At 47.1% G+C, this 24,864-nt stretch overlaps 2 protein-coding genes across 3 annotated transcripts in view; both read left to right on the top strand.

Annotated features, from left to right (window-relative positions):
* COQ8B (coenzyme Q8B) overlaps positions 1–15,991 on the top strand; it is a 104,130-nt gene extending 88,139 nt beyond the window's left edge. The window contains exons 16-18 of one of the 2 annotated variants that reach the window (XR_010183125.1): positions 11,587–11,687; positions 12,117–12,174; positions 15,642–15,991. The gene's annotated coding sequence lies outside the window, so the exon portion shown is untranslated. The remainder of the gene's footprint in view (positions 1–11,586; positions 11,688–12,116; positions 12,175–15,641) is intronic. The other variant, XR_010183126.1, reaches the window with a different exon arrangement.
* A 3,780-nt stretch (positions 15,992–19,771) lies between these two features.
* NUMBL (NUMB like endocytic adaptor protein) overlaps positions 19,772–24,864 on the top strand; it is a 182,495-nt gene continuing 177,402 nt past the window's right edge. The window contains exon 1 of the mRNA XM_063937701.1: positions 19,772–20,053. The gene's annotated coding sequence lies outside the window, so the exon portion shown is untranslated. The remainder of the gene's footprint in view (positions 20,054–24,864) is intronic.

Raw genomic sequence — 24,864 nt, 5'->3', positions numbered from 1 at the left:
TCAAAACGGCTGGGCTGTGACAGATTCCAAATGTCTCTGTGTAGTTGTGCAGTGATGATAATACACACTGCTGCTGTTTGTGCTGCTCCTACGTGTATGGACCCATGTGGGTCTTCGTCGGTGAGTCCTTAGTGGCCATGTTGGTTGTGGGCTTTTTATGCCCAAAACTCGTTACATCATCAAAAAGGGGAATTGTGTTAGAATTGTCGTACAGGCATAGCTGTAAGCGTTATTTGTGAAATAAAAGAAGGGGGGAAAAAGACACTGATCATAGAGATGTATTGGGATAGATTAAAATAAAAATTAAAAGTTAATACAAATAAGAATACATGCAGAGTTAAAAATTATATAGTAGATAAATTAAATTAAATTGAATATAATTAAATTGGAGAATAAATGTGGCATAAAAGCTCGAACTTAAAATAAATATGAAATATATACAGAACTGGGTGTCTGTGATCGTGGAGTATCATAAAGAACAGTTTTTATTCCTCTTACTTGACTGACAGCTTTAATTATTTTATAATAATTCGCTCTCGACTATAAATCTACATTGTGATTGTTCAAATGTACGATGTCCCTTTATTGGTTGTATTGCGGGAATAAAGTGAACAGTAGTGTATACAGTACATGTAAATTCAGCTGATCTATTATGGAATAATTAACTCATTATCACTGCCCTCACCTCATTGTCTATATTCAGTCCGTGAGGTTTCAGAGTCTTCAATGTGAAAATCCACTTGAGCTCTTCTTTGTTAATTTGTTTCGGGAAGTCCCCCCCTCTCCAGTTGGGTGATACTAGCTGGATGCCTAGGATCTTCATGCCTGCAGGGTTACTCCCATGTGTCTCTCTGAAATGGTTGGATAGGTTATGGGTCTCTAATCCCTTTTTCTCTAACGTCCTAGAGAATGCTGGGGACTCCGTAAGGACCATGGGGATAGACGGGCTCCGCAGGAGACATGGGCACTTTAAGAAAGAATTTAGTTCCTGGGGTGCTCTGGCTCCTCCCTCTATGCCCCTCCTCCAGACCTCAGTTTGATACTGTGCCCAGACGAGCTGGGTGCTTTTCAGTGAGCTCTCCTGAGTTTACTGATAGAAAGTATTTTGTTAGGTTTTTTATTTTCAGGGAGCTCTGCTGGCAACAGACTCCCTGCATCGAGGGACTTAGGGGAGAGAAGCAGCCCTACTCTCTGAAGCTAGGTCCTGCTTCTTAGGCTACTGGACACCATTAGCTCCAGAGGGATTGGTACGCAGGATCTCACCCTCGCCGTCCGTCCCAGAGCCGCGCCGCCGTCTCCCTCGCAGAGCCGGAAGATAGAAGCCGGGTGAGTATGAGAAGAAAAGAAGACTTCACAGGCGGCAGAAGACTTCATGATCTTCACTAGAGGTAACGCACAGCACTGCAGCTGTGCGCCATTGCTCCACACACCTCACATACTCTGGTCACTGTAAGGGTGCAGGGCGCAGGGGGGGGGGGGGGCGCCCTGGACAGCATTTGGGACCTCATGTTGGCAAAAGTACACATATATACAGCTGGGCACTGTATATATGTATGAGCCCCCGCCAAAATTACTGTATAAGCGGGACAGAAGCCCGCCGTCGAGGGGGCGGGGCTTCTCCCTCAGCACTCGCCAGCGCCATTTTTTCTCCACAGCTCCGCTGAGAGGAAGCTCCCCGGACTCTCCCCTGCTGATACACGGTAGAAGAGGGTTGAAAAGAGAGGGGGGGGGGCACATAATTAGGCGCAAAAACTATACATACAGCAGCTACTGGGTTAACATTAAGTTACTGTGTTATTCCTGCGATATTATAGCGCTGGGGTGTGTGCTGGCATACTCTCTCTCTGTCTCTCCAAAGGGCCTTGTGGGGGAACTGTCTTCAGAAAGGACATTCCCTGTGTGTGTGTGGTGTGTCTGTACGCTTGTGTCGACATGTCTGATGAGGAAGGCTATGTGGGAGAGGAGCGGGAGCAAATGAATATGGTGTCTCCGCTGACGGCGCCGACACCTGATTGGATGGATATGTGGAAGATTTTAAATGATAATGTTAATTCTTTGCATAAAAGATTGACAAGGCTGATGCATTGGGACAGTCAGGGTCTCAACCCGTGCCTGACCCTCTGTCACAGGGACCGTCAGGGTCTCATAAGCGCCCACTATCCCAAATTGTTGACACAGATACCGACATGGATTCTGACTCCAGTGTCGATTACGATGATGCAAAGTTACAGCCAAAATTGGCTAAATCCCTTCGATATATGATTATAGCAATAAAGGATGTTTTGCACATCACAGAGGAAACCCCTGTCCCTGACACGAGGGTGTATATGTATAAGGGAAAGAAGCCTGAGGTAACTTTTCCCCCCTCACACGAACTGAATGAGTTATGTGAAAAAGCCTGGGAATCTCCAGATAAGAGAGTGCAGATTTCCAAACGGATTCTTATGGCGTATCCTTTCCCGCCAACGGATAGGCTACAATGGGAATCCTCACCTAGGGTGGACAAAGCTTTAACACGCTTATCCAAAAAGGTAGCCCTGCCGTCCCAGGATACGGCTACCCTCAAAGATGCTGCTGACCGGAAACAGGTGGTTACCCTGAAGTCCATTTATACACATTCAGGTACCTTACTAAAACCGGCAATTGCATCGGCATGGGTGTATAGTGCTGTAGCGGCATGGACGGATACCTTATCTGAGGAATTGGATACCCTAGATTAGGATACTGTATTATTGACCCTGGGGCATATAAAAGACGCTGACCTATATATGAGAGATGCTCAAAGAGACATTAGTCTACTGGGTTCTAGAATAAACGCTATGTCGATTTCTGCCAGAAGGGTCCTGTGGACTCGGCAATGGACCGTTAATGCCGACTCAAAAAGGCATATGGAGGTTTTACCTTACAGGGGTGAGGAATTGTTCGGGGAAGGTCTCTCGGACCTGGTCTCCACAGCTACAGCTGGAAAGTCAAATTTTTTGCTTATGTTCCCTCACAGCCTAAGAGAGCACCGCATTATCAAATGCAGTCCTTTCGTTCACAAAGAAACAAAGTCCGAATTGCGTCCTTTCTTGCCAGAGGTAGGGGCAGAGGAAAGAAGCTGCACAACACAGCTTGTTCCCAGGAACAGAAGTCCTCACCGGCCTCTGCAAAATCCACCGCATGACGCTGGGGCTCCACTGGCGGAGTCGGGCCCGGTGGGGGCACGTCTTCGGAATTTCAGCCACATGTGGGTTCACTCCCAGGTGGATCCTTGGGCAATAGAAATTGTGTCTCAGGGTTACAAGCTGGAATTCGAAGAGGTGCCTCCTCGCCGGTATTTCAAATCGACCCTTCCATCTTCCCCCCAAGAGAGGGAAATAGTGTTAAACGCAATACAAAAATTGTATCTTCAGCAGGTGGTGGTCAAGGTTCCCCTCCTTCAACAGGGAAGGGGTTATTATTCAACCATGTTTGTAGTCCCGAAACCGGACGGTTCGGTCAGACCCATATTGAATTTAAAATCTCTGAACCTATACTTGAAAAGGTTCAAGTTCAAGATGGAATCGCTAAGAGCGGTCATCGCAAGCCTGGAAGGGGGGGATTTTATGGTGTCACTGGACATAAAGGATGCGTACCTTCATGTCCCCATTTATCCACCTCATCAGGCGTATCTATGATTCGCTGTACAGGACTGTCATTACCAATTTCAGACGTTGCCGTTTGGGCTTTCCACGGCCCCGAGGATTTTCACCAAGGTAATGGCGGAAATGATGGTGCTCCTGCGGAAGCAAGGTGTCACAATTATCCCGTAATTGGACGATCTCCGCATAAAAGCGAGATCAAGAGAGCAGTTGCTGAACAGCGTATCTCTTTCACTGAAAGTGTTACAGCACGGCTGGATTCTCAATATTCCAAAGTCGCAGTTGGTTCCTACGACTCGTCTACCCTTCTTGGGCATGATTCTGGACACGGACCAGAAGAGGGTTTATCTCCCGATAGAGAAGGCCCAGGAACTCATGACTCTGGTCAAGAACCTATTGAAACCAAAACAGGTGTCAGTGCATCATTGCACTCGAGTCCTGGGAAAGATGGTGGCATCATACGAGGCCATTCCGTTCATCAGGTTCCATGCGAGGACTTTCCAATGGGACCTACTGGACAAGTGGTCCGGGTCACATCTTCAGTTGCATCGGTTGATCACCCTGTCCCCCAGGGCCAGGGTGTCACTACTGTGGTGGCTGCAGAGTGCTCACCTTCTCGAGGGCCGCAGATTCTGCATTCAGGACTGGATCCTGGTGACCACGGACGCAAGCCTCCGAGGTTGGGGAGCAGTCACACAGGGAAGAAATTTCCAGGGTCTTTGGTCAAGTCAAGAGACTTGTCTTCACATCAACATTCTGGAGCTAAGGGCCATATACAACGCCCTATGTCAAGCGGAGACCTTACTTCGCGACCAAGCAGTTCTTATCCAGTCAGACAACATCACCGCAGTGGCTCATGTAAACCGCCAAGGCGGCACAAGGAGCAGAGTGGCAATGGCGGAAGCCACCAGAATTCTTTGCTGGGCGGAGAATCATGTAAGCGCACTGTAAGCAGTGTTCATTCCAGGAGTGGACAACTGGGAAGCAGACTTCCTCAGCAGACACGACCTACACCCGGGAGAGTGGCGACTTCATCCAGAAGTCTTCGCACAGATTGTGAGTCGGTGGGAACTGCCACAGATAGACATGATGGCGTCCCGCCTCCACAAAAAGCTACAGAGGTATAGCGCCAGGTCAAGAGACCCTCAGGCAGTAGTGGTAGATGCCCTAGTGACACCGTGGGTGTTCCTGTCAGTCTATGTATTTCCTCCTCTTCCTCTCATACCAAAGGTGTTGAGGATAATAAGAAGAAAAGGAGTGAGAACAATCCTCATTGTTCCAGATTGGCCAAGACGGACCTGGTATCCAGATCTGCAGGAACTGCTCACAGAAGATCCGTGGCCTCTTCCTCTAAGACAGGACCTGTTGCAACAGGGACCCTGTCTGTTCCAACACTTACCGCGGCTGCGTTTGACGGCATGGCGGTTTAACGCCGGATCCTAGCAGAAAAGGGCATTCCGGTTGAGGTTATCCCTACGCTGATGAAGGCTAGGAAGGAAGTAACAGCAAAACATTATCACCGTATATGGCGAAAATATGTTTCTTGGTGTGAGACCAAGAATGCTCCTACGAAAGAATTCCATCTGGGCCGTTTCCTTCACTTCCTACAAACTGGAGTGAATTTGGGCCTTAAATTAGGTTCCAATAAGGTCCAGATTTCGGCCCTATCCATTTTCTTTCAAAAAGAATTGGCTTCTCTCCCAGAAGTTCAGACTTTTGTAAAGGGAGTGCTGCATATTCAGCCTCCTTTTGTGCCTCCGGTGGCACCTTGGGATCTTAACGTGGTGTTAAGTTTCCTAAAGTCACACTGGTTTGAACCACTTAAAACGGTGGAGTTGAAATATCTCACGTGGAAGGTGGTCATGTTATTAACCTTGGCTTCGGCTAGGCAAGTGTCTGAATTAGCGGCTTTGTCACATAAAAGCCCCTATTTGGTTTTCCATTTGGATAGAGCAGAATTGCGGACCCGTTCGCAATTTCTGCCAAAAGTGGTTTCATCTTTTCATATGAACCAACCTATTGTGGTGCCTGTGGCTACACGTGACTTGGAGGATTCCGAGTTACTTGATGTGGTCAGGGCTTTGAAAATTTACGTAGCCAGAACGGCTAGAGTCAGGAAAACTGAAGCGCTGTTTGTCCTGTATGCATCCAACAAGATTGGTGCCCCTGCTTCAAAGCAAACTATTGCTCGCTGGATTTGTAACACGATTCAGCAAGCGCATTTTACGGCTGGTTTGCCGTTACCAAAATCGGTCAAGGCCCATTCCACTAGGAAGGTGGCACTACAGCTGTGTCGAGCTGCTACTTGGTCGGGTTCAAACACTTTTGCAAAATTCTACAAGTTTGATACCCTGGCTGAGGAAGAACTCATGTTTGCTCAATCTGTGCTGCAGAGTCATCCGCACTGTCCCGCCCGTTTGGGAGCTTTGGTATAATCCCCATGGTCCTTACGGAGTCCCCAGCATCCTCTAGGACATTAGAGAAAATAAGATTTTACTTACCCGTAAATCTATTTCTCGTAGTCCGTAGAGGATGCTGGGCGCCCGTCCCAAGTGCGGACTTCTTCTGCAATACTTGTATATAGTTATTGCTTCAATAAGGGTTATGTTATAGTTGCATCGGTCTTGAACTGATATGTTGTTTTCATACTGTTAACTGGGTAGTTATCACAAGTTATACGGTGTGATTGGTGTGGCTGGTATGAATCTTGCCCTTGGATTAACAAAATCCTTTCCTCGTACTGTCCATCTCCTCTGGGCACAGTTTCTCTAACTGTAGGTCTGGAGGAGGGGCATAGAGGGAGGAGCCAGTGCACACCAGGAACTAAATTCTTTCTTAAAGTGCCCATGTCTCCTGCTGAGCCAGTCTATCCCCATGGTCCTTACGGAGTCCCCAGCATCCTCTACGGACTATGAGAAATGGATTTACCGGTAAGTAAAATCTTATTTTAGTGCAAAATGTGTTTATTGAAAGACCAATTACAGTAACAAACAGTAACATACAGACAATCGTGGCGGAAAACATTATCGCAAAATAACTGGAGGACTGTTAAGCCACCTTTAGCCATTAGCGGAAAGGCCTATATCAAAGTAATATAACAACACAACACACAGATATATACTATTTGGAGGCAAACATATCATGTCGGTCGTGTTAATCAAAAACAAAAAGCTACGTGGAGAAGAAAAGGAAAGAAAAAGAAAAGAGGTACAGAGAAGAACAGAGAAAGAGGGGAAAGAAAAGGAGCATCAGAAGCAAAGTCAGGTACAGAGTCAAGTTCATCTGGTCCATGCGCGGACCTCCCGCTAGCCATAGAGTGGAGAGCAGTACATTGAGGGAAGGAAGCGTCTATGAAGACGGGGGCGAGCAGGAAGCGAGGATGGACCTAAAGGTTGGGGAGTCTTTAAAAAGTAGCCAGCGGGCCCACTTGTCCCTAAAGGACGAGTAGTCTCCATCAGCGGAGGTCATTATATCATCTAAGTCCATATATAAATCTATCCTGGTCAGCCAGTCCCTAACAGTTGGAGGATAGGAGGAGCGCCAACGGACAGGGGTCACCGCTTTTGGCGGCGTTGTTGAGATGGCATAGCAGGGAGTGCTTGTAGCTCGAGACAGGTCTGGACGAGTAATGGAACAGCCAAAACAGAGGATCCTTCGGCACCGTCTCCCCCGTTATGTCAGCAGTGAGTGAAAGTACCTCCTTCCAATACGGTTGGCGTAAGGGACACGACCACCATATGTGGAGCGGGTTTCCTGGGCCGGAAGAGCAACGCCAGCAGGTGTCGGAGGCCCAGACCCATTTTAGAAAGAATGTCAGGGCACCTGTACCATCGAGAAATCAATTTGTACTGGGTCTCAACAACCAGTGTGCTAGGAGAGCAAGCATGGGCCAGTTTAAATATTTTCTCCCAGACATCACCCCGAGCTCCCGTACGAAGTCTATGTCCCACGTCTCAGTATAGGATGGGAGAGTTGTGCTAGAGTCAGCCAAGAGCAGGTTATATAGCAGGGAGATAGAGTGAGTCAGGGATGACGAACCATCGCAGAGGCGCTCGAACGGCGTAAGGGCTGTGGGCCTCCCTCCCAGGTTACCTTGGGAGACCAAGAAGTGCCGGACTTGTAAGTAGTGCCAAAAGTCCCCAGGTGGCAAGTGCCATTTCGCCTGTAAATCCGAAAAGGAGACAACCCCGTCCACCAGCTGCCCGACCCTACAGAGGCCTAGGCCGAACCAGTGCTGAAAGGCCCGCGGATCCATTCCCGGGGGGGAATTGTTCATTAAATAAGAAAGACATGTAGGAGGAAGTAGGCGAGGACACAGAGGGGAGTTTCCTCACCACCTTCCAGCATGCCGAAGTGGGGCCAACAGTGGGATGGGAGGTTGCTGGGAGGGCGATTAGCCACGGAGCAACGACGATAGGCAGGGAAAGCGCCTGGCTCTCAATCTGCACCCACTGTTTCGATGAAGCGGCTCTGGACCACCAAAGAATCCGTTGGAGGTGGCAGGCCTGATAATAACCGCGGATATCTGGCAGACGAAGGCCGCCTTTACCTCTCTGCCTGACCATCGTGGAGAACTTCAGGCGAGGTCTCTTGCCCCCCCCCCAGATGAACTCTCTGAATAACCGTTGGATCTCCTTAAACCAAGTGGAAGGGATCAAAATCAGCAGGGTCTGCAGTAAGTATAGGATTCTAGGGAGAGAGTTCATCTTGAAGACCTCCAATCTACCCAACCAAGAAAAGGATTTGGAAGTACATGACTGGAGGTCCGCACAGAGCTTGGCTAGAAGGGGAGTGAAGTTGGAGTCAAAGAGACGGGAAAGGTCCCTGGTAATAGTGGTCCCCAAGTATTTCAATTGAGAAGTGTGCCAGGTGAAGGGGAGTGCCGCTTGGAGCCCCGATACCATGGCAGACGGGGCAGTAAGGTTCTGGGCCACAGATTTTGAATAATTGATTTTAAAGTTAGAGAGCTCGCCAAAGAGCTTGAACTCTGCCATCAGATTAGGTAAGGAAACAACAGGATTCGTGACTATAGCCAGAAGGTCATCAGCGAAGAGAGCAAGCTTGTAGTCAGTATCCTGAAGCCTAATCCCTGAAATGTCGGGGTTCAACCTAATAGACCTAGCTAGGGCCTCCATGCAGAGAATAAAAATCATGGGGGACAGAGGGCAGCCCTGCCGAGTTCCATTATTAATAGCGAACGACCCCGACAGGGAACCGTTCATCACGATTCTGGCCGAAGGGGAGGTATAGAGAGCCAAGATGCGATGCAAGCAGATCGGACCCAAACCCATGTGCCGCAGCACCCCGGCCAGAAAGCCCCAATCTATTCTGTCAAACGCTTTTTCAGCGTCGGTGGATAAGAGGACTTCCGGGTTGCCCTGTAGGGAAGCATGGTGCATGAGTGCAATGATCTTGGACGTATTGTCCTTTGCTTCCCGGCCAGGGACAAACCCCACTTGGTCGCTATGTATAAGGGAGGGTAGGAGGGACCTGAGCCTATTGGCTATGAGTTTGGCGTAAAGTTTGACGTCCACATTAAGAAGGGATATAGGCCTGTAGCTGGGGCACAGGGTGGGGTCTTTGCCTTCCTTAGGAATAATTGCAATGTGAGCCTCAAGAGACTGCTTAGAGAAAGGAAAAGTATCAGAAACAGTGTTGCACGCGTCTAAGAGGAGAGGAAGCAGCTTGTCCCGAAAGGCCTTATAGTAAGTGATGGGGAATCCGTCAGGGCCCGGACTCTTCCCAGAGGGAGTAGATTTGATGGCCTCATCAAGTTTATGGGAAGTAAAGGGCTTTTCCAACGCCTCCCCCTCCTCCTCCTCAGAGAGTTTAGGGAAGCCTGTCTTTGTGAGGTAAGCACCCACGTCGCATGATCTAGCTCCGGTCGGGTCGGAAGAAGGGAGGTTGTAGAGGGAAGTGTAGTATGAACAGAAAGTCTCCGCGATCTTATCCGTGTCATGGAAGGAGCGCCCATGCGCGTCTTTTATGGAGGGGATGAACGAGAGCGCCCTCCGGCTCCGGAGAGCCCGGGCAAGCATTTTGCCCGGCTTGTTGCCCCATTGATAATACCGATTGCGACACTTCCGAAAGGAGAATTTCACTTTATCCAAAAGCAATTTATTCAGAGACGAATGGGCAGAGAGCAGATCTATGTAGGTGTCCTGGGAGAGGGTAGCCTTGTGGGCAGCCTCGAGTGACTCTGTTTGCTGCAGGAGTCCCTCAATTTGGCCCAGACGTTGTTTCTTTAGATAGGAGCCCAACTGGATGCACTTACCCCGGATTACGCATTTATGGGCCTCCCAGACCGTCAAGTCAGAGACCTCGGGAGAGACGTTGCACATGATATACATATCAAGGGCTTCATCAAGTTGGGCTTTGCAATACGGGTCATGCAGTAGAGATTCGTTGAAGCACCACGAACGTCGCTGGGCGAGTGAGGGTCCGAAGGCAATGTCAAGTCGCACTGGGGCGTGGTCGGACCATGTTATTTGGCCAATGGTAGCGTCACGGGCCAGGGACAGATGTCTATGGCCAAGAAGAATAAGATCCAGTCTGGAATAAGAGCGGTGAGGAACTGAAAAATGCGTGTAATCCTGGTCAGACGGGTGGAGAATACGCCAGATGTCTGCCAGCTGATGGAGGTGTAACAGGCGTCCCACCTTCCCGGACAAGCGGCGTTGCGGTGGCGTGGGCCCGGAGGAAGTGTCAAGGGTGCAGTCAAGAGTCAAATTGAAGTCGCCTCCCACAATCAGGATCCCCTGCTTCAGCGCTTCCACCCTGTCCAAAACAGCCTCGAGGAAGGCATACTGACCTTGGTTAGGGGCATATATGTTGACAATGGTAAAAGTTGTGTTGAAGATTGAGCAAACAAGTACTCCTCCAACCTGTGAACCACAACATTGGTGACGGGTATGTGTTTAGCGAAAAGGATGGCTACCCCCTTGGACTTAGAGTGGGAATAATTACAATAGTACGCGGTGGGGAAGAACCTATTTCTCATATGGGGGGCCGAAGGAGAGTGCCGGAAGTGGGTCTCCTGAACTAGGACAATATCTGCCCTCAAAATCTTATTTGAACATTCCTCATATGTTCTGATATTCTCATTTTTAGGGGTCTTATGGTTCTCCCTACGTATTGCAGATGACATGGGCATTCTATGAGGTAGATTATCCCTTTACTTTGACACGATATATGATCTTGTATGTCAAATTTTCCCCCGTATTCTTTGAATCAAAGCCGATTGTTTTCTTGGTACTACTCTTGTGCATCTTGCAGTAGGCACATGTCCCGCAATGGAAGAAACCTTTGCTGAGTTTCTCCCCTGTTATTGTACTCTGTGTTAGTTCTGGCTTTCCAAGATGGCTGTGTGATAATCTAGATTTTAGATCCGGGGCTCTTCTATACACTACTTTTGGTCTGAGTGGAAGTGTATTTGCCAGTATCTCATCTTCTAAGAGGATGTGCCAGTGTTTGTACAATATTCTCTCTAGTTGCTTGTTATTTGTGCTGTACTGTGTCAAAAACACTGTTTTGAATTTACCACTAGTGTCTTCTTTGTTTTTGTATGTGAGAAGAGTATCTCTTTCTAGCTTTGTTACTGTATGCAGATCTTGCTCGATTGTCTCTTCTTTGTAGCCTTTCTCCATGAAATGTTTTTTTCATTTCTACCGCTTGCATTTGGAAATCTTCCATCTTGGTGCAGTTTCTCCTAACTCGCTTAAATTGTCCTATTGGGATATTCCGTAACCAATTGGGATGATGTCCACTAGTGTTCAAGATATAACTGTTTACATCTGCGCTTTTCTGATACGTTTTAGTGTGTATGGTTGAATTCTCTATAAAGATCGTTATGTCCAGAAAATTAACTGCTGTTCGGCTATACTCTATGGTGAAGACTAGGTTGTTTTCATTTGAGTTGATATATGTCAAGAATTCTTGTAAACTCTCCTCTGTTCCCTGCCAGATGAAGACCACGTCGTCTATGAATCTTCTCCAGAGGACCAGGCCTGCTCCAAAATCACGCCCACACCAGATGTTGTTGTCCTCCCACCTACTCATAAACAGGTTGGCGTAACTTGGAGCAAACCTAGTCCCCATCGCTGTCCCTGTGGTCTGCCTATAGTGTGTGCCTTCGAAAAATAAATTATTGTGCTGCAAGATATGATGAATGCAGTCTAAAATGAACTGTGTCTGCTTCGCTTCCATGGTTGGATCTGATAAGAAATGGCCCACTGCCTCTAGGCCCTGTTTCTGATCTATGACTGTGTAAAGGGAGGTGACGTCACTTGTACAGATCCAATAATTCTCTGACCATGTGACGTCACCTAATGTCCTGATTATGTCGGTCGTGTCTCTAATGTAGGACTTCTGTGTTTGTACATATGGCTGGAGGTATGAATCTATGTATTGAGATAGGTTTGATGTTAGTGAACCTATTCCTGATATTATTGGACGTCCTGGGGGATTAAGTTTGTCTTTGTGTATCTTTGGCAGGTAGTAGAAGACAGGAAGAACGGGATTGGTGATATTCAGAAATTCATATTCTTTCTTGGTGAGTATGCCTGTTTCCGACCCTTCCTTGAGTTTATTCCCCCCCCCTACCCCCTTTATCTGCCGGTTTTATGACTAGATCTCTGTTGTTACTGAGGTCTTTGAGTGCCGTCTTTTCGGTTCCTGTTAAATTTAAAGTTCTAGGTTTTGTTTCTAATTTGTCTACATCACGAATAACCAGTTGTTCAAATGTACCGATGAGGGAATCGTCTACAAGGGAATACAGCCACCAGATGGCACTGCAGGGTTTTTCTTTCATGGAATCCTTGCTGTAGACCAGGGGTGGGGAACCTTTTTTCTACCGAGGGCCATTTGGATATTTATAAAATCCTTCGGGGGCCATACAAAAATTCTCAACTTAAAAAATTACCCTGCCCCCCAGTAGGTCTGCCCCTTAGAGGTACTGTGTGTTCGCGCCGGAGGTGCGCACGCCCCAAAAAATTGGTGTGGCCAGTTAAAATGGGACGTGATACACATATGCCCCCAATAGTGCAGTGCCAGATCCACAATTGCCCCTCACAGTGCCAGATCCACAATTGCCCCTCACAGTGCCAGGTATACAAATGCCCCTCACAGTGCCAGGTATACAAATGCCCTTCACAGTGCCAGGTATACAAATGCGCCCCCCCCCCCCCCCACAGTGCCAGGTGTACATATGCCTTCCACAGTGCCAGGTATACATATGCCCCCCGACAGTGCCAGGTATACATATGCCCCCCGACAGTGCCAGGTATACATATGCCCCCCGACAGTGCCAGGTATACATATGCCCCCCGACAGTGCCAGGTATACAGATGCCCCCCGACAGTGCCAGGTATACAGATGCCCCCACAGTTCCAGGTATATAGATGCCCCCACAGTGCCCCCCCCCCCCCCCGTGCAGCTTACCGCTCCTTTCGGCGGGGACACGGAGGAGAGCGCGGCTATGTTGGGCGGCGGCGTGTAGGACTTGAAACCAGCCGCCGGTTCGAGAGCCAATCAGAGCTCGCGGACCAGCAGCCGCGGCTCCTGATTGGCTGCCGGTCCGCGAGCTCTGATTGGCTCACGACCGGCGGCTGGTTTCAAGTTCTACACGCCGCCGCCGCGCTCTCCTCCCTGTCCTGACACTGACAGCTGAGACACGCTGCCGCCGGACTGAGCGGCGGCGTGTCTCACTGAGAGAAGCGGGTGGGCCGGAGCAAACGGCTTCGCGGGCCTTATGCGGCCCGCGGGCCGGAGGTTCCCCACCCCTGCTGTAGACCATTGGGAAATTGAATATTCCATACATGCCGTCTTAAAGCCATTCCAAACCAATACCAGGGAGTTGACTGAAAGTTGACCGTCTGACTCCACAGGGTGAATTGCAGGTTTTTTTCTCCTGGAAGCTGAATGGCCACTGTACAGAGTCTGCTTTCCTCACATAAGCTTGCATGTGGAGATAGTGTAACAAGAAATGTAACAAGACTGCAAAGTTAACAGTCCTGATGCAGAGCTGGACAGAAAACGGGAGTATGTTGCTCCCAAACCTTATGATGCGTCAGCCTCCTGTGTGTACGCTTGGTTTGCTACTAGGTATTATCTTCAGGGTGCGCCTGCCCTGTACTAGCTGCAAAAGCTACTCCTCCACCCAGGTGTATTTGTGCTTACTGTACTTCCATCTATTCGCAGTTCCGATGTCACGCCATTACTGACCTTTGCCCAAGGCCTTGTAACATCCCAATGACACCTCTTCATTAATAAGTGTATATGCGGTTGACATGCGTACGGCTCTGCATTTCCTGGACTTGCACGCGTTCCGTTCTCCAGCAGTGGGAAAACTTGCAAGTTACGCTCCGCATCATCCCCATCATGTGGAGTAGGGAGCAATAATACTCACTGAGTGGGACTACATACATATTTTCATTGACTTACCTGCAGAAGTGGCTCTTCTAAGTACATTTATAACCTGGCTAAGTAGTTTACGGTCAGATTGAGCAAGTTGAAGCATACTGCCATATTGGTAGTGTCTGAGACATAACTAAAAAGTATTGCTCTAATGGAATGGAAGTGTGCAGCCACTTGCTAGATTCATCCCCATCAATAATTAATATGCTTCTTGCCAAAATAATCTGCAGAATTTCCATGCATATTTCTTTTACTGACAGGACAATTGTAAGAGCAAAGAGGGGAGAGATTCCGCACAAGACCAGTGTGTCTGTTAATATTTGTAACAATATATAGGGAAAGTATACTCCTAAAAACGCCATACTGAGATCTTATATATATATATATATATATATATATATATATATATATATATATATATATATATATATATATATATATATATATATTTATTTAGCAAATTGTTTTGGGACTTATATATGTCTTTAGTGTGACAATAGTGTGATTTTTTTGATTGAAGATTGTAGTACTCACATTTGCGAGCCTTTTTGATTGATGTAATTATTGTGACTAGAATGGGTCTTCAACCTGTGGCCCTGCAGCTGCTGTGGAACTACACATCCCAGCATGCCTTGCCACAGTTCTGCTATTAAGGCATGCTAAAACTGAGGCAGGGCATGCTGGGATGTGTAGTTCCACAGCAGCTGGAGGGCCACAGGTTGAAGACCCATGATGTACAGTCTATATAATCACCTGAATACACAAATGTACTAATACTGGGATGTACTTATGTGACCTTCGGCCGACTGCTACATCCCGTCCCCCTCTAAATCCAGACAATACCACAACAACCCCCCATTCCCCCCTGCTTGCATTCTGCTGCCATGATTCCACGGTCGGTATGCTGACCGCCAGCGACGGTAAGCCATACCCCACCTCTAATATTAATAGGGTGTAATCTCTTTATATTATCATACCATATATAAGAGCATCCCACAATTGAGTCTTCTTTCCTCTCCTATCTGACTGGCTCGGGACTCTTCCCAAGCACCTAAATTCACAGGTTTCCTATATTAATGTGCAGTAAAACGTAAGAAGCTTTATTAAATCTGCCCTTTAGGCTCTTGTGGCATGTATGGGATCAGTAGCTAGAGAGAGTATGCTGATTTCTGTAGTGCCATATTATAGCACCCTAGAAAAGTTAGCTCTCGATTTAGAAATACCGAAATATGACTCATAGTAGGGGCTATTCTCATGTAGACTAGGAGCACTAGTGCAGAGGAGCCTTGTCATGGCTGGTGGCTTACTATATGTTTGTATGTAACACTCTGCATTACTATTAGCATGTAGGATGTATGTCTCTTGCTGGCCTACTGCAGTGTGCTTTGGGAATTAGTTTTTTTTTTTTTTTGTCCAGATTGGGCTATACACAATGCAATCTTTGTCCAGTTTCATATGAAATAACCAAATTGGCCAACCAAATCAATATATAGGCACAATATTTTTTTTTTATTTTTTTTTATGATATAACATATTTTTATTAATGCATTGCTTCATAGTACAAGAGCATTTGTATTACCAGTGAAAGGTATCATGTATATACAGGTAACATCATATGACGATTGAGAAAACCGTTGTATCAGTCAAAGATGATTCCGCAACGAACAGTAAATATAAGCAGGTAACCGTATCATATACATTATGCTCTTCTTATAGTCATTGTTTAAAATTGAGTGCAGAATAAATTAAATCTCAAAAAGCCTGCTGAACCATTTATTGTGGAGATATGAGGAGGCTGGGGCCCCACGACACTACCAGCACTCAAGTTGCCAGTATTATGGGAGGGTCTCCAATTACCATTCTCGTCTCAAACCACTCGGTATTTTTCAGCGAGTTCCAAATTCTGGTTTGGAAATCTACCGGAAGGGTGGATATAGGCACATTTTTGTATTTGTGTGTTTGTGATGCTCTATCTGTCAGAGATTGGCAAAATTCCTTAAAGATCTGTCTTGATGAATATGCTTTTGGCTGGTGATCGCATGTGCTATGTACAGTATGTGCAATCCAGTGATAGACACTAACAGAGCTCCAGCACATAATCCCCATGATGCCAGTCATACCTGTTCAATTTGGATGCCCATGTGTGTCACATTGGACATACAGGGGTATATGCAATTGCGTTCGAATTCCCGAAAATGTCGAAAAACGGGACTTTTTCGCCCAAAAAAAAAATTCGACAATGCAATTCAGTACTTTGCGTCAAAAAAACGGACTTTCCAAATTCGACTTTTTGAAATTCGACATTTGTCAAATTCGACATTTCTGCAATGGTACAAATGCGGCAATTCGACAAAAGTATATTCAATTGAAGTTTGTAAATTCGACAACAGTGCTTTTAGACAGTAAATTCGTCATTTTCAATCCGCCACACTTTGCTGGCGGAATCTAATAAAAAAAATTTAAAACATGGGTTTTTTTGTGTTTTTTTTTTTATTGGTAATAGCATATCTATTTATATTAGAAGGGATTAGGTACTTGGTTTGTCTATTTTGGAGGCACAAGTAATATTTATATATTTTTTTAAATTATTTATTTATTTTTTTAAGTGGAATTTTAAAAATCAGAAAAAAATTTGCGTGGGGTCCCCCCTCCAAAGCATAACCAGCCTCGGGCTCTTCGAGCTGGTCCTGGTTCTAAAAATGCGGGGAAAAATTGGGCAGGGATCCCCCATATTTTTAAAACCAGCAGCGGGCTCTGCGCCTGGTGCTGGTGCAAAAAATACGGGGGACAAAAAGCGAAGGGGTCCCCCGTATTTTTTACACCAGCATCGGGCTCCACTAGCTGGACAGATAATGCCACAGCCGGGGGTCACTTTTATACAGCGCCCTGCGGCCGTGGCATTAAATATCCAACTAGTCACCCCTGGCCGGGGTACCCTGGAGGAGTGGTGACCCCTTCAATCAAGGGGTCCCCCCCCCCCCCCAGCCACCCAAGGGCCAGGGGTGAAGCCCGAGGCTGTCCTCCCCCCCCCCCCCCCCCCCCCCCCCATCCAAGGGCTGCGGATGGGGGGCTAATAGCCTTGAGTAAAATGATAGAATATTTTTTTTTCCAGAAGAACTACAAGTCCCAGCAAGCCTCCCCCGCAAGCTGGTACTTGGAGAACCACAAGTACCAGCATGCGGGAGAAAAACGGGCCCGCTGGTACCTGTAGTTCTACTGGAAATAAAATATTCAAATAAAAACAGGACACGCACACCGTGAGAGTAAAACTTTATTTCACACATGTCGACACACACATACTTACCTATGTTCACACGCCGACCTCTGTCCACTTGTCCAAGTAGAATCCACGGTGTACCTGAAAATAAAATTATACTCACCTGATCCAGTGTCCTGTTGTCTTTTATTATAATCCACGTACTTGGCAAAAAAAAAAACCTAACACCCGGACCAGGCGGACTGAAAGGGGTCCCATGTTTACACATGGGACCCCTTTCCCCGAATGCAGAGACCCCCGTGACTCCTGTCACAGAAAGGTCTCTTCAGCCAATCGGGAAGCGCCACTTCGTGGCACTCTCCTGATTGGCTGTATGCGCGTCTGCTGGCAGACAGCGCATCGCACAGCTCCCTCCATTAGTTTCAATGGTGGGAACTTTGCGGTCAGCGGTGGGGTCAGCCGCTGACCGCGGGTGACCTCACCGCTGACCGCAAAGTTCCCACCATTGAATATAATGGTAAGGCTTTGCGATGCGTTGTCTGACAGCTCAGACGCGCATAGCCAATCAGCAGAGTGCCACGACGTTGCGCTCGCTGATTGGTTGAAGGGACCTCTGTGACAGGAGTCACGTGGGGTCCCGGCATTCGTGGAAAGGGGTCCCATGTGTAAACATGGGACCCCTTTCAGTCCGTTTGGTCCGGGTTGCCGTTTTGTTGTTTTGCCAAGTACGAGGATTATTTAAAAAGATCCGGACACTGGATCAGGTGAGTATAATTTTATTCACAGGTACCCCGGATTCTTCAGTGACGAGGGGGGCGTGGCAGTCGGCGGGTCAACATAGGTAAGTATGTATGTGTCGGCATGTATGAAATAAACTTTTACTTTCAAGGTGTGGGTCTTCTGTTTTTATTTGGGTTTTTTATTTCCAGTAGAACTACAGGTACCAGCGGGCCCGTTTTTCCACCCGCATGCTGGTACTTGTGGTTCTCCAAGTACCAGCTTGCGGGGGAGGCTTGCTGGGGCTTGTAGTACTACTGGAAAAAACAATATTCTTTCAATTTTCTCAAGGCTATCAGCCCCCCATCCGCAGCCCTTGGATGGGGGGGGACAGCCTTGGGCTTCACCCCTGGCCCTTGGGTGGCTGGGGGGGGGACCCCTTGATTGAAGGGGTCCCCACTCCCCCAGGGTACCCCGGCCAGGGGTGACTAGTTGGATATTTAATGCCACGGCCGCAGGGCGCTGTATAAAAGTGACCCCCGGCTGTGGCATTATCTGTCCAGCTAGTGGAGCCCGATGCTGGTGTAAAAAATACGGGGGACCCCTTCGCTTTTTGTCCCCCGTATTTTTTGCACCAGCACCAGGCGCAGAGCCCGCTGCTGGTTTTAAAAATATGGGGGATCCCTGCCCAATTTTTCCCCGCATTTTTAGAACCAGGACCAGCTCGAAGAGCCCGAGGCTGGTTATGCTTTGGAGGGGGGACCCCGCGCCATTTTTTTTCGTGGTTTTCCCCGTTTTTTTACAAGTCTAATCAAAATCCGTCAAATCGGCCGTTTTTCGACAGCGGGACTGTCGAATCCGTTTTTTATTGAATATGTTGAATTCCGGCACCCACTTGCCGGAATTCGACGGTCGAATTGTGTCGAATTAAAAAACGGGCGAAAAATTGCAGCGATTCGCCGGCAATTGCATATACCCCACAGTATAACCAGATCTTTCTCAATCAGACCAAAGAGCTGGATCTGTAGACCGCTTTAGCTGCAGCAATGGGAAGTTTCTAACCTTCTCATCGCTGCAGGGATAAACAGGGATTAGGCGATCTGGACTGAATGACCCCGAGGTGTTACCTTCACATATTAATTATCCTAATAGCCAGTACCCCAGGTACTTTATTGCATTGTTTCTATGGCTGAGCTAAGTGCTAGAGCAGAAGTTGATTGATGTCTATTAAAATGAATATAAGAAATGAAACTGCTTCCTGTTGGAGGTGGTGGGAATGGCCAATTTGATAAGACAATAGAAATAGTGCTATTATAGTCTCTGCAAGTGTGTCTGCTTTGTTCGTGTGTGTGTGTATATATATGTATATATATATGTATGTGTGTGTATATATATATATATATATATATATGTGTGTGTGTGTGTGTGTGTGTGTATATATATATATATATATATATGTGTGTATGTATATATGTATGTATATATATATACACACACACACAACCCAGAAGAGATCGGCACTCAGAGTCAGCAGTAAATCAGCCATGCGTGTATTATGGTCAAGTGCTTTCGCACTCAGGACCACACTGCAAGAAAATATCAGCAACAAGTATACAGTCCAACTTGCGCGCATCCGTCATGATGTGAGACTTCCGGTCAGCGGGTCCCGGAGCCCAGCGGCGTTTGACGGCGTGATGGAGGGGATTTAAGTGGGGTAAGTTGGACTGTATACTTGTTGCTGATATTTTCTTAGTGTGGTCTACAAACCCGAAAGTACTTGACCATAGTACACACATGTTTGATTTATTGCTGACTCCGAGTGCCGATCACTTCTGGGCTGTTTACATGTTTTGGATTGTAGCACCGGAGCACGTTGCATGATTGAATGGAGTGCCGGCTTATGGACTTATATATGTATATATGATTGTTAGGCACATTTGTAAAAGTTTGGCATGAAAGTTTTCTAGCTCTGTTTCTTTTTTCCACCGTTGTTACCAACCATCCTGGAACGTTTCTTTTCCTTGATCCGTGCCCTGGAACAAGTGCTGAAATTCTGACATCTTGTGAATGACGGAACATACAGGTAGTTGTGATATTTACGTTGCATAATCGGTTGCGTTGCAGCCTTAAGACATATAATGATGTTTGTCTGCTCTCAGCAGTAGGGGGCAGTCACAGACACCTGCTTTTATTGTTGCTGTAACAAACATATTAAAAATGTAGCAAGTTACAAAAATCATTATTTCGAAATGATATATGTAACCTACTGTGCAGAGCATACCAGTACAATATACAGTTACTATATATACTTAAATCCCCATAAACATACAAATGTAAAAAAGAGATTTGCAAATGAAGAATAATCGGAGTGACTACTGTAATTCTTCTCTTGCTAGTCCTCCTTTAACCAGAATTCCGCCCCATGTTGAATACTGTGGCTAGATTAATTTTCTGGGAAATAAAAACGTCCTGCTGCTCTGCCGTCATTACATTGGTTACCTGTTCTCTATGACATCTAAAATACAAAACCATTAGCAAAACTACATGCAGTACGTCTCCTCACTAGTCTTATCCCCTCCACCCTGCTCAAGATTTCTGCCTTTCATCCTCCCATATTACTTCCTCCCATTCCCGCTTACAGGCTTGCTGCGCCCTCTCCTCGGAATTCCCTCCCTGCTACAGGATGACTTCCCCCTTGCCTCCACACTTTCCAATGTTCCCTGAAAGCCCATATCTTCAGGGGAGGTTATCACATCCCCATCCGTTGTCTTTATTTACTAAAGTATTCTGCTTTAATCTCTCCCCCCTTCCACACCCAGTATACAGTATGTAGTTGTTCCGTGTCTATGCTGAAACACATTACTCCCAAATGCTGTTCTTTCTCTCCATTGCAGTTTGGCTGGACCAGTACTCATCCAATGGCATTTACCCTCATGTAGTAAGCCCCTATTCTCCTATAGATCTTGAGCATAGAAGAAGGGAACCTCATACCTCCTTTTGTTTTTTTGTATAATACTGTTCTGTTTTAAGGCAGAGTCTGTTCACGTTTGTAAAGCCCTTCAGAAAATTCAGTATTTCTCTAACGTCCTAGTGGATGCTGGGGACTCCGAAAGGACCATGGGGAATAGCGGCTCCGCAGGAGACTGGGCACAAAAGTAAAAAGCTTTAGGACTACCTGGTGTGCACTGGCTCCTCCCCCTATGACCCTCCTCCAAGCCTCAGTTAGATTTTTGTGCCCGAACGAGACGGGTGCAGGCTAAGGGGCTCTCCTGAGCTGCTTAGTGTAAAAGTTTAAAATATGATGATTCTTCTTCGAAGAAAAGGCGTCTTAATTATCCCTTACTTGGACGATCTCCTGATAAGGGCAAGGTCCAGGGAACAGTTAGAGGTCGGAGTAGCACTATCTCAAGTAGTACTACGACAGCACGGATGGATTCTAAATATTCCAAAATCGCAGCTGATTCCGACGACACGTCTGCTGTTCCTAGGGATGATTCTGGACACAGTACAGAAAAAGGTGTTTCTCCCGGAAGAGAAAGCCAGGGAGTTATCCGACCTAGTCAGGAACCTCCTAAGACCAGGCCAAGTGTCAGTACATCAATGCACAAGGGTCCTGGGAAAGATGGTGGCTTCTTACGAAGCGATTCCATTCGGCAGATTCCACGCAAGAACTTTTCAGTGGGATCTGCTGGACAAATGGTCCGGATCGCATCTTCAAATGCATCAGCGGATAACCCTGTCTCCAAGGACAAGGGTGTCTCTCCTGTGGTGGTTACAGAGTGCTCATCTCCTAGAGGGCCGCAGATTCGGCATTCAGGATTGGGTCCTGGTGACCACGGATGCCAGCCTGAGAGGCTGTGGAGCAGTCACACAGGGAAGAAATTTCCAGGGCTTGTGGTCAAGCATGGAAACGTCACTTCACATAAATATCCTGGAACTAAGGGCCATTTACAATGCCCTAAGTCAGGCAAGACCTCTGCTTCAGGGTCAGCCGGTGTTGATCCAGTCGGACAACATCACGGCAGTCGCCCACGTAAACAGACAGGGCGGCACAAGAAGCAGGAGGGCAATGACGGAAGTGGCAAGGATTCTTCGCTGGGCGGAAAATCATGTGATAGCACTGTCAGCAGTGTTCATTCCGGGAGTGGACAACTGGGAAGCAGACTTCCTCAGCAGACACGATCTTCACCCGGGGGAGTGGGGACTTCACCCAGAAGTCTTCCACATGATTGTGAACCGTTGGGAAAAACCAAAGGTGGACATGATGGCGTCCCGCCTCAACAAAAAACTGGACAGGTATTGCGCCAGGTCAAGGGACCCTCAGGCAATAGCTGTGGACGCTCTGGTAACACCGTGGGTGTACCAGTCAGTGTATGTGTTCCCTCCTCTTCCTCTCATACCAAAAGTACTGAGAATCATAAGAAGGAGAGGAGTAAAGACTATACTCGTGGCTCCGGATTGGCCAAGAAGGACTTGGTACCCGGAAATTCAAGAGATGCTCACGAAAGACCCGTGGCCTCTACCTCTAAGAAAGGACCTGCTCCAGCAGGGACCATGTCTGTTCCAAGACTTACCGCGGCTGCGTTTGACGGCATGGCGGTTGAACGCCGGATCCTGAAGGAAAAAGGCATTCCGGATAAAGTCATCCCTACCCTGATCAAAGCCAGGAAGGATGTGACCGTACAACATTATCACCGTATTTGGCGTAAATATGTTGCGTGGTGCGAGGCCAGGAAGGCCCCTACAGAGGAATTTCAACTGGGTCGATTCCTGCATTTCCTGCAAACAGGACTGTCTATGGGCCTCAAATTAGGGTCCATTAAGGTTCAAATTTCGGCCCTGTCAATATTCTTCCAAAAAGAACTAGCTTCTGTTCCTGAAGTTCAGACGTTTGTCAAGGGAGTACTGCATGTACAGCCTCCTTTTGTGCCTCCAGTGGCACCTTGGGATCTCAATGTAGTTTTGGGATTCCTAAAATCACATTGGTTTGAACCACTCACCACTGTGGACTTAAAATATCTCACATGGAAAGTGGTCATGCTGTTAGCCCTGGCTTCAGCCAGGCGTGTTTCAGAATTGGCGGCTTTATCCTATAAAAGCCCTTACCTAATTTTTCATACGGACAGGGCAGAATTGAGGACTCGTCCTCAATTTCTCCCTAAGGTGGTTTCAGCTTTTCACTTAAACCAGCCTATTGTGGTGCCTGCGGCTACTAGGGACTTGGAGGATTCCAAGTTGCTGGACGTAGTCAGGGCCCTGAAAATATATTTTTCCAGGACGGCTGGAGTCAGAAAATCTGACTCGCTGTTTATCCTGTATGCACCCAACAAGCTGGGTGCTCCTGCTTCTAAGCAGACGATTGCTCGTTGGATTTGTAGTACAATTCAGCTTGCACATTCTGTGGCAGGCCTGCCACAGCCAAAATCTGTAAAAGCCCATTCCACACGGAAAGTGGGCTCATCTTGGGCGGCTGCCCGAGGGGTCTCGGCTTTACAACTTTGCCGAGCAGCTACTTGGTCAGGGGCAAACACGTTTGCTAAATTCTACAAATTTGATACCCTGGCTGAGGAGGACCTGGAGTTCTCTCATTCGGTGCTGCAGAGTCATCCGCACTCTCCCGCCCGTTTGGGAGCTTTGGTATAATCCCCATGGTCCTTTCGGAGTCCCCAGCATCCACTAGGACGTTAGAGAAAATAAGAATTTACTTACCGATAATTCTATTTCTCATAGTCCGTAGTGGATGCTGGGCGCCCATCCCAAGTGCGGATTGTCTGCATTACTTGTACATAGTTATTGTTACAAAAATCGGGTTATTGTTGTTGTGAGCCATCTTTTCAGAGGCTCCTTCTGTTATCATGCTGTTAACTGGGTTCAGATCACAAGTTGTACGGTGTGATTGGTGTGGCTGGTATGAGTCTTACCCGGGATTCAAAATCCTTCCTTATTGTGTACGCTCGTCCGGGCACAGTATCCTAACTGAGGCTTGGAGGAGGGTCATAGGGGGAGGAGCCAGTGCACACCAGGTAGTCCTAAAGCTTTTTACTTTTGTGCCCAGTCTCCTGCGGAGCCGCTATTCCCCATGGTCCTTTCGGAGTCCCCAGCATCCACTACGGACTATGAGAAATAGAATTATCGGTAAGTAAACTCTTATTTTAAGTAAATAATATATGTAACCTCCATACTATACTAATTAATTAGTTTTTTTTTTGTTATACTGGAAGACAATGTTTCTTAGACGCAAAGTTTGCGTGATGCTACGGATAATTTTCTACATTATGATAATGCAAGGTTCTGTACGGCTTTAAAACGAGAAGTTCTTGGCCCGAAACGCCCATCCCTCGCAAATATCCATCTGATTCCGAATCGCATATGTGAGAATGCATAAATGTGTGTCTTCGCATGCGCTGTATGCTTAAGCTTACTATTAGCATCCGTGCACAGAGTTCCATCTGACTCAGAATCCGCCTCAGTATTTTCAGCGTTGCCATTGGCAGACTATTTACTTGGAGCCCGGCAAATATGCAGTGGAAAGTACACGCCACCCAAATTCACAATAAAACATTCGTTTTCTGTTTTTGTTTTCGCTTCTGTCCTAGTTCTTCAATAATCCCAAACTCTGAAACCTACTTCAAACAACAAAGTATCCCAATATTTATTTCTGTTCAGTTAATTTCCGGTCTTTTTGTTGCTTCTAAATTTAGGGGAAGAATTTGTCAGATTCCAGATACTTTGTTACAGAAGGAAGGAATTTGAGGCCAGAGCAGAGGGTGGGGCTGAGGAGACTTCTGGGTGTGGGTAGGAGAGCTGCATTTACATATTCTAGCAGCACAAACCAGTCAGAAGGCCAGGAGGGTGGAGTTATGCAGATTGTATCATTTCTAAGGAGCATGCGTG

The sequence above is a fragment of the Pseudophryne corroboree genome, chromosome 8, assembly GCF_028390025.1.
Source record: "Pseudophryne corroboree isolate aPseCor3 chromosome 8, aPseCor3.hap2, whole genome shotgun sequence".
NCBI classification, from domain to species: domain Eukaryota; kingdom Metazoa; phylum Chordata; class Amphibia; order Anura; family Myobatrachidae; genus Pseudophryne; species Pseudophryne corroboree.
This window is presented reverse-complemented; position numbering and strand designations above follow the sequence as displayed.